Source organism: Coenobita brevimanus, chromosome 21, assembly GCF_032717465.1.
Source record: "Coenobita brevimanus isolate Jiangsu-jjx chromosome 21, ASM3271746v2, whole genome shotgun sequence".
In the NCBI taxonomy this organism is placed as follows: Eukaryota; Metazoa; Arthropoda; class Malacostraca; order Decapoda; family Coenobitidae; genus Coenobita; species Coenobita brevimanus.
In genome coordinates this window covers 8,930,134-8,943,066 of record NC_136974.1, presented here as the reverse complement: position 1 = coordinate 8,943,066, position 12,933 = coordinate 8,930,134, and positions in this window count along the sequence as shown.

Sequence of the window (12,933 nt, the reverse complement as noted above, 5' to 3'; positions counted from 1 at the left end):
GGCTGATACTGCTGCTGATTAGGGTACTTGTCGTACCGCTTCCACTCAGGTTTCTGGGTGTTTTGCCCCTGGTCCTTCTTCTGCGGTTTGTTTGGACCTTGGCCATTATTCTAAGAACGGCCTTGTTGCTGGGGTTCAGTCTGAGATGGTTTCCCAGATTTGTCATCTTTCCTGTTCCAGGTGTGTTCCTTACAAGTTTGATACCCGTAGGCAGTAAAGAATGCATCAGCCTTCTCCACCATTTGGCTGGCATCCGTTGCCTGGCAGATCTTAAGCTGAGCCATAAGCTCAGCAGGCCACGACTTTTCTAGCTGCGTACGCAGCATGAGGTCAATTATCCCCTCTCATGTGGGAGGAGTTTCATCTTTCTCCATCCACTCATCTAAGTAAGCAGTAAGCCAATCAAGAAACTGAACAGCAGTCTCCTTTTCTTGTAGACACGCCCTCATAAACTGACTCCTGACGTTGTCAACTGTGAGACCGTACACTTTGACGAGGGCGGCCTTCATCATCTCATACATGAGATTGTCTCCACGAATTCTGTGGAGACTATCGAGGGCAGGGCCCTCAAACAAGCTAAGAAACTGAAGCCGCTTAGCTCCCTCATCCAGCTGGTACAGCTGAGCCATGTCTTCAAAACGGGCTATGAATGGCTCGATTCGCTCCCCTTCCTTGTGTGGAGGAAGCTTGATGTGTGAGGTCACCAGAACATGTGCAGGGAGAGCGCTCGTAGACCTTGGGTTAGCTGCACCAGATGTGTCTGAAGCCAAGGGGTCTCGCTTGAGCTTCAGCATCTCAAGTTCATGTTTCTCACGTGCCTCGCGCTCAGCAGGTTCGTGCTATAGTTCTCTCTCTTGTTGTTCTCGCTCATATTCGCGTTGTTTTTGCTCGTGTTCACGTTGTTCTCGCTCGTGTTCACGTTCTCTCTCGCGTTCCTCACGCTGAATTCGATGCTCTTCACGAGCATCATTCTCACGTTGCTACTCGTAACTAAACCGTGAGAGCATGTACTCCTTTATTTGTTCGGGGTCTGTAAGCCCCATATCTTTGGCTTCCTGTACATATATATTAGTAGCCATAATGCTAACTCAACTAAGGCTGAGTAGACTAAAGACTGAGTACTGACTGCTATTTTGCAAAGAAATGCCAATAATCAAAAGTATAGAATATAGGCAAAGGTTGATGGTGACCAGTTTTATCTAGTTAAACTGGTAAAGAAAGAAAATTTAAAAAGAAGCAACTGACTAGGAAAACTATTACATAAAATCAATAGAAATGAATCAATAACCATCAGTAAGATAGTGACTATAGACTTTAATGATAAATACCTACATGTGAGTGAGTGAGTATTATCTCGTTAATAACTTTAGAGCTAGGAGTTAATATCCTGGAATGAGGTCGCCAGACTTCACGGGGGGATGTGAATTTATGAATTAAAGAATGCTAGATGTTACTTGAAAATAGAGACAAGGAATTTACTTGTGAAACTCAAGTAGAAAGTTTTACTTTATGCTAGCTTACTTCGCCGATTCTCTAAGGATGAGAATTTATAAACTTTCTCAGTGGTACACAGCAGAGACTAATTACTCATGCGTGCTGTTTGTTAGTACTGTTAGCCTCTTGAGAAAGTGACTCCACCCCTGACAGTCAATAACTAATGCTATTAATGATAAACAGGTTCTTGCCGGTGCTTAACTCCTGGCTGGCACAGCAGATTTAAGTCTGATGCAAAAGAACTGGCCTAAGTACCAGTTATGAATAATGTAAAGAGTTTGTGCAAACTAGGAGCGGCAACTAAAATAAGATTAATGTGGAGAAATAAAACATGAGTTAAATTACATTAAGCTCAAAGAAAAGAACTGTAAATTTATTGATTACAATGAAATAAATTTACGTTATATGAATCTCAAAAATGAATTCAAAATAACAAGGAGAATACACTCACTCGCTCATTCAAAAGCTAAACACACTTAAGCCTAGAAAAACGAACAGAAATACTAGTCACTGGAGGGGAGCTGAACGAGTAGTCTGGGTGCCTGTGATGAACATCAAAACGCTGCTATTCGCTATGCCCGCTTCGTCAGTTCACCGTCTAGGTGGAGATTCAGGAACTCACTGTACAACGGAAGCGCTGCTCCATGCTGGGCACAAACGGCCCTACCCTCGCGGCGACTCAAAGCTGATTAAATTCAAAAAGTTGAAAGAGGTAGGGGCTGGCGTGTTTGCCGGAAATAGAGCGTGGCCTAACTTCAATGATCAACGGAAAGAAAGTGAACGATATAGGCTCACAATAAATCACTCAGTGAAAGCACTAATGTCATGGATAAGAATGGTCACTTGTGAAGTAGTGACAAATATTCTGAAAACCATTCCAATCAAAGTGAATACAAGGACGGTTGAACTGAGTGATGCCCAGTGGGAATTCCAGTTGCGTTCGTGGTTTTCTCACTAAAATACAATGTCATGAATTTATAAATACCCTCGTGCAAATTTGTGACAAGGACAAACACTGAAACAGCATGTGTTGATGCAGTGCAGTATCTGTTTGCCATGACAGAAGGTTGGATTGCTGTCAAACATTTAGTCAGCACTACTATAACCCTTCCTTTACAGCATATTATTGAACTGTTTGGTTTCATATGTTAAAGCTACGTTCACGTGTTTTATCAGGAAGATTATGATGTTTGTTCTTCTCTGTATCGTCCATTATAACATATACTGCTATTACTGCTACTAATATTATTGTTATAACTGTGACGACACCTGCAAAGCAGGATGGTAACAGTTTTGTCAGGTCGTAATATATCGTTGCGAGGCATTCGGCCTGTGTCTGTTTATGTCCAGTCGTTTGTTTGTTTGTCCGCTAACTCCTAGGCTATTTGATGGATGTCAGTAAAACGTTACATATGTACTGTATATTAGTCGTCTGAGGCATGTCGTACACTAAGTTATTTATCCCAAACAGCTGTAGTGATCCCCAAAAGGACTACAATGGGTTGTATTACCGTGGTGAAGTGCTACAGGGAAGGTCCAGTGGTGATGATAAGAACGGTCTGTGGTAGGTTCTGTGGTTAATATATCAGTGCTCCGTAATATGGGCACGTTTTTATAATTATGTAATGTTAGGAACAATAGACATCTATGTTGGTGTTATTATCTATCTATCTATCTATCTATTGCCAGACGCCTCAATCCCGTTTGGGGTGGCCACAAACAAATCGCCTCCAAGTCGCCCTGTCCCCCGCCATTTCGTTGCCCTGCTCCCAACTCACATACCCCTCTCTCATATACCTCTCCACCCCAGCCCTCCATCTCATCCTCGGCCTCCCCCTCCCTCTTCCCCCCTCCACCTCACTCACATACACTCTATTCGTCAGTCCTTCACCCTCCATCCTCTCCACATGGCCAAACCACCTCAGTGTGTTCCTCATAACGCTTCCTATCACATCCACATCAACACCACAACGCTCCTTTATAACCTCATTCGTCAGCCTGTCTCTCCATGTGACTCCACAGGCTCATCTTAAATAACTCATTTCCACTGCTCTCACTCTTGACTTGTATCCTTCCAACAACGTCCAAGCTTCACTTCCGTACGTTAGAGTTGGTATCATAATACTGTCATGTAGAAACTTTTTCACTTCCATGCTCACTTCCCTGTTTCTTATCACTACTTTCAAAGAACCAGCAACCTTTCTTCCCAGCTGTACCCTTTCAAGCACTTCACCCTCCAAACCTCCATCCTTACTCATCACACTACCCAAGTACTTAAACGTACTCACATTTTCCAATTCCTCACCATTCAACCTCGCTGTACATTCACTGACTTCACCTCTCTCAAAGACCATCACTTTAATCTTCCCTACATTCACCTTTAGATTCCGTTTCTTAAACACTCTCCCAAACTCATCCACCAAGCCTTGCAGCTCCCCTTCGTCTTCACTGAACAACACAGTATCATCTGCAAACAACAGTACAGGGAGTTTCCAAACACTATCCTCTCTCACCAGGGCCACTCCAACATCCACTACCCTACCTTGTACCTCTTTTATTACCCCATCCATGTACAGACTGAACAACCATGGAGACATGACACATCCCTGTTTCAATCCAACTTTCAAAGAGAAAAATTCACTCAGTTCACCATCCACACGCACTGCAGCCTTCGCACCATCGTACATACTCTTCACAGCATTCAACAACTTCCCATCTACTCCATATATTCTTAACACTTTCCACAATCCTTGTCTATCCACCCTGTCATATGCTTTCTCCAAATCCATGAAAGCCGCATACAACTTCTTTCCCTTCTCTAGAAACTTTTCCTCTAAAGATCTTCCTAAAGCCTCCCTGTTCTTCTCCAACTAATTTCTCTGTTCTTTCTCTAACTCTGTCAATAAGTATCCTACCATACACTTTTCCTATTATACTAAGAAGACAAATGCCCCTATGATTACCGCACACTTCTTTTTCCCCTTTTCCTTTGTACAAGGGAATAATTATACCTGACTTCCGGGACTCTACCTTCCTCCCAGGCCAATCTGCATATCTTCCACATCCATTCTACTACTATCTCTCCCCCATGCATCAGCATTTCACCACACACTCCATCAGTTCCTGGGGCTTTCACCGATTTAACTTCCTTCATTGCTTCCGCAACTTCTATCCTACTGATTTCTTCCTGTCTTCTCACCTCCCTCCTTCTCCCAGCCATTCCCCAGCCACTTATACTCGCATTACTTCCATCCTCTACGTTCAACAATTCCTTAAAGTGTTCTCTCCATCTGCTCACTTTTTCTCCCTTCTCCACTAGTAATCTACCATTTTTATCTTTCACTCCCCTGCTAACTTCACTTCCACCCTGTCTTACTCTTTTCACCTCTTTCCAGAACATTTTCTTATAGTCCCTCCACTTTACACTCAAATTCCTTCCAAATTCCTCATCCACTCTCTTCTTACTCTCTCTTACTAATCTTTTCACCTCTTTCTTTCTACATATGACTCTCTCTTCCGCCTCTCAACTTCTTCCACGCCCCTATTTCTCATCCATTCATTGTATGCTTTCTTCTTTTGTGCCACAGCCTGTCTCACCTCTTCAGTCCACCACGCTGTTCCTTGCACCCCCCTCCGTCTTCTCTTCCTTCCACACACCACATCACATGCTGCACATATTTCTTCTGTAAATATCCTACACACACCTTCCACGTCTCCCATCAGCTCCAATTCATATTTGCCTAATCGTTCCTCCACTTCTCTCTTATACTCTGCCTTTTTCTCATCCTCTTGTAACCTTTCCACTCTCCTTGCAACTACTCCTTCCTCTCGTCTTTCCCTTCTTCTATTCCTCCATCTTACTTGAATTCTAATTCTGGCCACCACCAAGTAGTGGTCAGAATGTCCACTCCCCCAACCTCTATAAACTTTTGCATCTATTACACATCTTCGCATCCTTTCATCCACACACACATAATCAATCATTCCCTTCCTTTCATTCAGTTCACCACCCACCCTTCTCATCACTCGCCATGTATACCTGTGGATCATTTTATGCCTGAAGTGGGTATTGGCTATCACCAACCCCCGCCCAGCACAAATGTCCACTAACGCACTCCCATTCTCATCTATCTCAGCAGGCACGCCCCACTCACCAACTATTATAATAATTATTAATGCCCGCTTTTAGAAGGCAGAGCTATGTTTTTCCCTATGTGTGTGTGTGTGTGTGTGTGTGTGTGTGTGTGTGTGTGTTCCCACTATATCTCATGAACGGCTTAAGGTATCAACATGAAACCTCCAGGGTATCAAGATATGGCCAAAATCTTGGACGAGTTCGAAAATGGGCACTCGGGATCAAGGTCAACCTCACCAAAATGGCTGCCAAAGGTTAACTAGTTTTTATCGTCCCCCTTTAGCACCAGTATATCTCATGAACTGCTTGAACTATCAACATGAAATCTTCAGGGTGTCAAGATATGGCTTAAATGTTGGACTTGGCCAACAGCATATTCTGGCAGGCGATTGGCATTCGCGTCGCGAATGCCTTTCTTTCATTGTTAATGCATACCAAGTATATTCAACGGTAAAGGGAAGACAACAGGCCTGGTGGCCCAGGGATGAGGTGAGGGGTAGTGTGGTGTCGAAGTGCAGGAGGAGTAGGGTTAATTTTAGCTGGGAGAGAGGGGGGTGCAACTGGGCCAGCAGTAGGGGGTAAGTGACTAGTTGTTGACGGTAGGACAGGGAATATGTTTGGCAGATACACAAACATAAGGACAATCATATGTATTATCATATGGTTTTATGGTGGATTAATTGTAGCAGTAGCAGTAGTTGTATTGCGAGGGAAATTACAGTGGTAAAAGAGGGGTTAGTAGTGGGAATGCCAATAATGGTAGTAACAGATTCAGCTGTCTTGTGCTAACGTTGTTTGTGTGGGAGTGATGATGTGAAGAATGATGTTATACATTAGGGGTTATAGGACCGAACCCCCTAAGGAAATTATGACGGCATGCAGTAAGAGGATATCGGGAAGTGAGAGTAACAGAAGAAGCAGAGACTGAAGGAAAATAATGCCGTATGAGGTGAAGCAACAGTTAAGGTCTGGATAAGGAGGCGGAGCAGGATACCACAGCTGTATCTTAGTTGTCTCAGAATATTTTGTGTTGTTTACTTCTAATTCATCTGGTTATAGTCAATTATTAGTGAATGCTCTTCCCTGCCCACCACAATGTGATTTATTCGCCCACATAAAATAATCTGAACAATTATAACTATCCCAACATCTACTGTAGGAATCAGCATTAAATCAACAATAATTCTATATTATAGCTATAGAGAATCCAGGAATAACATTAAAAAAATTATCACTGCAGTGATAATGACCAGTCGCAGCTTGTATGCAACTGGCTCGGTGCTTTATTTTTATGATGAGGATCCGAAACAGATGCTTCGCGTTTAGACCAGTTTCACGGGACTCCATGATAACATAGTAATCTGTGTTATAGTATATAATGTGTATATTACGAACGCAAATATATATATATATATATATATATATATATATATATATATATATATATATATATATATATATATATATATATATATATATATATATATATATATATATATATATATATATATATATATATATATATATATATATATATATATATATATATATATATTTTTTAGGTGAATAGCATGGAAATATTTCGAATCCAGTTTCATTACATTTCTCACCATTCTCCTCACAGCTCAGTACCAAACTACCGCTCACGGTTATCCGTTCGCCTGCCCTCTCTCTAACCCTGACTTCCACTTCCTTCCACCTAGTGGGGTACAGAAACTTTGGTGCGTGGGTGTACAGCTCCGGTCAGAATTTGGTGATATAGTCAGCACTAGCAACGCCAAAGTGTCTGGGGTTCAGAGTTCGAGAATTTCGACTCACGTGTCTCACACACACACACACACACACACACACACACACACACACACACACACACACACACACACTGAGAGAGAGAGAGAGAGAGAGAGAGTATACACCTAAGGCATGGTACCGGACATTGACGAAGCGTCTCCCTATCTCATTTCAGTCACGACCAATTTTTCTATGAAATATGTAATCCACATACTTCTATACGAGTATATGTAAAAGACTAGCGATGTTGTTATTACGTTATTCCCATGTCACATGAATTAATGTGGTTAGGCAACACAGTATTATATTAACCCAAAATACATCCTATGATTGTATAGTTACAGCTAGGAAACACTGACAGGTAACATTTTATAATATGCCTTGCCCATTGCAATTGACGTTTTAATTTCAAACTACACTTGTGTAGTTAAATAGATGATGAAAGTATAGCACACCTGTGTCCCGTGAGTAAGCTATGAAACACAAGGATGGTCAGGTCTCCTTACATTTTGTCGAAGCTACGGGTTTATCAGATAAATGACGGATGCGACCAGAACGTGGGTAAGCGTTTTATTTTAAATTATGTTTAGTGAAGTGAAATCAATAAATTGTTTTCTCTGTTAATAATATTATAATCGTAATAATAAACACTGAAGGGGATGAATGACTCAGTTGCTCTGATATTTACTATTACTATACGTAAAATCCAGACCACCCACCATTTTTCACAATCACTTTCTGTAGCCTCAGCGTTAATGATGCCAGAAACGTTTGCATCAGATCAAGAATTTCGACTCGCGTGTCTGACACTGATAGAGAGGGAAGGAGGGAGGAAATCATCCGAGATTTCTTTGTATCATACGGATCTGGGGGTTACCAGTCCCCGGGAAAATACGGTATGAACAGAAAGGAGCAAAACCTGGAGTTGAGAGGCAGCAGCATCGCTCTGCGCGATGGTGGGCTGTCTATACGTGCTATCACTCAGCGACTTGGCCCGGCACCAAGGATCGTCACCAAGTGGATTACGAGGTGGAACACCAACGGAAACATAAACGACCTGCGTAAGGTCTTTAAGTTCTATGTGCATACAGTAACCCCTCCCATATATGTGGATCAATAGAGCTATCGGTAGGTTCGGATATTGGTTTCGTCCGGATATTGGGCCCCAGCTTATGGACTTGTACTTATGGACCCTAACTCAGAGAATCACCTATACAACTCCCTCCGGACATGCATAGCACCTTTTTAACACCCAAATCACACCAATAAGGCACATAAATGACTGAAATAAATGCAAAAGAAACATAAAATGTGGGTTTAGAAGTATGTTCATACATTAATAAACACTCTGGTACTTATGGACTCTAACCGAACCTAACCGAACTCTGAAAAACACATTCCTACTGCACATGCATGAGGTAAGTATAGTATGGAAAGAAGTACAGTATGACACTTTCTGGTAAGTATAGTATGGAAAAAAATACAATATGAAACATTCTGGTAAATATAGTATGGAAAATAGTACAACAAGAAACATTCTGGCTACTTACAGCAAGTTCCTGGCCACCTCGATGAATAACCGCCTCCTCTCGGACTCTGACAGTAAGAACGATTTCCTGAAGCACTTGCACTACACTCTTCCTGAAGTCTTGCACTGAACTTAGTCACTAACACACAGAAGTCCGTTCTTTTCACAGTGTTCACTTTAATCCAAATAATGTTCCAGTTTAATTTAAGTGTTGCACATTAATTTTTCCCCAGTTTTTTTAATTTTCCAAAGCCAAAACAAAGAAGGTTAGTTACGTTAAATTTCTTTTCTACTTAGTCTTTTCTCCCAACTTGAAAACCTTAACACAACACACCGTTTTTTTCACTGCACAACACTCAAAATTCCCGTGTGGTCTAGTGGAGAAGTTCTTGCTGTTTATTCACTGTCAGAGCCCGAGAGTATCACTGGCAGGCGACCTAGGGGTGCATCGGTGGGTCGTGGTGATGGTGTACCGACTACAGAAGACTCTGAAGACAGCCGCAAACTCACGTCGAGCGGTGACTCCACTGTAGCTGATGTGCTGGGCTGTGGCTCGGAGCATGAGGGCCTGTCTTGGGGAGGCAACGGAGTGGAACCAGGGCTTGGCACAGCGGGGGTCACGGGCCTGAAAAAACTGTCAATCGTTGACTGACGCAAGGACCGACGATTCTGGCGATTGATGATGCGCTGCCGGAAAGCACGCACTTCCTCCACGAGTCCCAAGGGCCCCATCTCCTTGTCGCAGTCCGGGTGTTCCAGATAGTCTAGGACGAACTCTAGATGTTCCCGGAGTGCGCTCAGCTTGGGGATGGCTGGAGTAGTGTCCTGCTGAGCGGAGTCTGCATCATCATCGCCTTCATCGTCGGAATCTTCAAGTTCGGGACTGACACCAGCAACCGAAGACGCGATCTCGATATCAGACAACGTCTGATACCCAGGATCGCCCTCATCGTCGTCCAACCACTCACGAACATCGTCCACATCAACATCGTCGCCATGCGTACGTAGCCGTGCATGGAAGTCATCCACGTCAAACCCTAGGAAATCGTACTCCACATCTGTTCTGAGAAGCAGACGAGACCAACCATTTTCAAGAGTTTTCACAGGGACTTCCTTCCATTCACTAGCCCAGTTGTACAGCGCAGACTTGATGTTGTAGCGGCGAAGGTTTTCCAAAGTCCGCTTGCCTCGAGTGTCACGTCCTTCCCTGCGCTCGTCCTCGTCCTCGAGAACAACCATCACCTCGTCCAGGAACTTCCGACGGTACAGGCGCTTTGTTGCCACGATCACTCCTTGGTCCATTGGTTGAATGAGAGCAGTCATATTAGGTGGCAGAAACATGCACCTAATACGGCCATTTTCAGCAACCAAGTCCTTGTCGCACGGGTGGGCAGGTGCATTGTCGAGGAGAAGGAGAGCCTTTACCTGGTCGCGAGGAATTCCCAGTGTCTTCGTCTGGTAATGTATGACCTCCTTGACGAAGTGATGGTGAAACCAGTCTTTGAAAATCACAGCTGTGAACCATGCTTTCAAAGAATGGTACCATATGACAGGAAGGACATCCATCACCCCACGAAGGCACCGAGGCTGCTTTGCATGGCCAACAGTAACGGGCTTAAGCCGGTGCATGCCGTTAGCATTGGCACAACACAAAGCAGATATCCGTTCCTTAGAAAGCTTGCGGCCAGGTACACGCTTCTCCGTCTCATCGGCCAGAGTGTTCGTTGGCACCGAGCGATAGAATAGGCCAGTTTCGTCAGCGTTATAGACTTGACCGAGAGTGAGGCCCTCCCTGTCGATCAAGCCTTTCACCTTGTGCCGAAACTCGTCCACTCCATCCTCGTTAGCGTCCAATGCTTCGCCATGTGCTTTACGGTTAGTAAGGCCATGTCGTAACTTGAACGCGAAGAGTCAACCCTCGGATGCCTTGAAGTCAAGGGCGTCGTGAAGCCTTGCAAACTTCTCAGCAGCAGCCTTCAGCTCCGTTCCACGTACCATCACACCAGCTGCACGTTGCTGTCGATACCAAATCAACGTGGAGCAGTCGATCTCTGCATACTTGGGGGTAAACATAACCTTCCTCTCCACGTTGCGTTTGCTTCTCGACGAGAAGTCAGCCGTGTACTGCATGAGCTTGTCTCGGGAACGCTTGATATCGAACAAAGTCGACCGGGCCAGGTTGAACTCGTGGAGAATGCGTGAGGAAGACCAACCCTCATCAACCTTTTCCAATATCTCCCATTTCTTCTCCAGAGTCAACACCACTCTCTTCCTTTTCTCAGGAGGCGGGGCCATCATCACACACACTAAGAGTAGGACAGAGAGCAGCAGGAGGCCTTGCAGCAAGTACGGCACCACCACAAAAGCGAGCACGTGGGCAGCCATGGCGAACAGCGTAGGTCTTGTCGCGGTGAGAAACAGGCGGGAAGTGGGGAGGATGCAGCGGCGCTCTATCGGACGTCGGAGGAATGACGAACCAAAACAATGCTCTCATGCGGCGCGCGCGGCAAGTTCAAATTACGGACGGCAAAAAATCGATTTTTTTTTTCAATTTTTTTGGATTTTCGGACCATTTTGGGAATGTTTGATCCCAGGACGATAAGGTCCGGGTAGTGGGGATGTTCGGTTCTTGGGCGTCCGGATATTAGAGTGATTACTGTACTTCGATTTGTAATAGTAAGAGTACACAGGGGCCTCCACAGGATTTTTTGTAAGGGGGGGGGCAAAATAAGAGAAATGATACATATATGTGCAGTTTTATCAAATATACACACACTCCAACTAGGCAAAGGCATTTACTTACACGAGTTACATGACTTACATCAAATGCATAGTGACAGAATGCATGAATCGACTCAAATCACTCAATCATCCTTGAACAAGAACTAAAGCCGTCATATTCCAAGGGGGGGCAACTGCCCTCGCTTGCCCCCTCCCCCTCCGGACGCCCATGCCAGTATACGTAAGATAAGGTGTATGTGAACAATCATAAATATTTTACCTACGAGGTTACAGTTATTATATTGAAATTTTCAATATATAAATATTCATATTCTACGAAAATACATATTATCTGCGATTACATCCACAACTATCAACAACTGTCTTGTGACCTGCATTACTGGTTGGTGGTGGGGTAGTGTAGGGTATCAGAGGTTTAGTCCTGTCAGTAGTGGGGTTGGAGTAAAAAAGGATCTGTGTTAAGCTGTTAAGCGCGCTATGATGGTTAATTGTTGTTCACGGTAATGTATGACTTCCAGTAACATTATAGTACAGTAGTAGTTCATATTTACATGTTATCTATGTTTATTTAAAGCATCCGAACCTGGCTGTAACATAGACTTGAGCAAAACGCATTGTAGCTCTGGCTTCCTCTTTAGTCTTCTTATAACCTTATCATCTCTCCCACCCTCCCGTTCTCAAATGACCATGTTATATGAAATGCAAAGGAGATGATTAGTTTTTTCACATACCCTTTGACTACAAATCCATATCATTGTTTTACTTAACCATAGCTGGTGATTAAACTATCGATTACATTTAAGATCCATTAATATTACAAAAAGATTCGTATTATGCGACATATCTATGTGTTACGTGATTCCTCTTCCACCAGTGTTAGTGAAATAGGGGTGAGCATTGATAAAACAGATAAGGGATGAGGAGAATATATATGGATGTATAGAGTAATATAAACAGTCCTGTTCACATGTTCCTCTGTCGGTAATATCAATAAGGAAATTGTCCCAACTGGTTTACAGTGTGTTCTCAAACTCTCGTGGATACTATGGAGGTGACAGTGCCAGCAGGTGTAGTAACGAAAGTCCATTCGTCGAGACTGATACAACCAAGCGACCTGCATATGGCAACATCTCCCCGCTGAGTGGCTCTGACAAGGTGAGAGAGTGACGTTCTCCCCGTGAAACGATACTGCATATGCTGATCGTTCAGGTTTCACAGAGTCGGACGGATGCACTAAAACCTT